Here is a 257-nt window from a genome sequence, read left to right on the forward strand (position 1 = left end):
AGCGTTATAAAATAATCATTGACACTGCCATTATCTCTGCTCTGCCATTATCAGCGCCGCCTCCCCTTATAAGTGTGTTCAGGGGCGTCCTTGCACATCATACCACCTGCCCTGACCTTATACGGGGACGCGAGGAGCTGGCGGAAAGGGGGAGAAGGAGGAAAATGGGAATAAACGAGGCAAGGAGGAAGGACAGAAGGATTTTCTCGTGACCGACGTGATCTAAGGATAAAATCTCTCTCCTTGCGCCTTCCCTT

The sequence above is a fragment of the Penaeus monodon genome, chromosome 33 (genome assembly GCF_015228065.2).
Source record: "Penaeus monodon isolate SGIC_2016 chromosome 33, NSTDA_Pmon_1, whole genome shotgun sequence".
Taxonomy (NCBI): Eukaryota; Metazoa; Arthropoda; class Malacostraca; order Decapoda; family Penaeidae; genus Penaeus; species Penaeus monodon.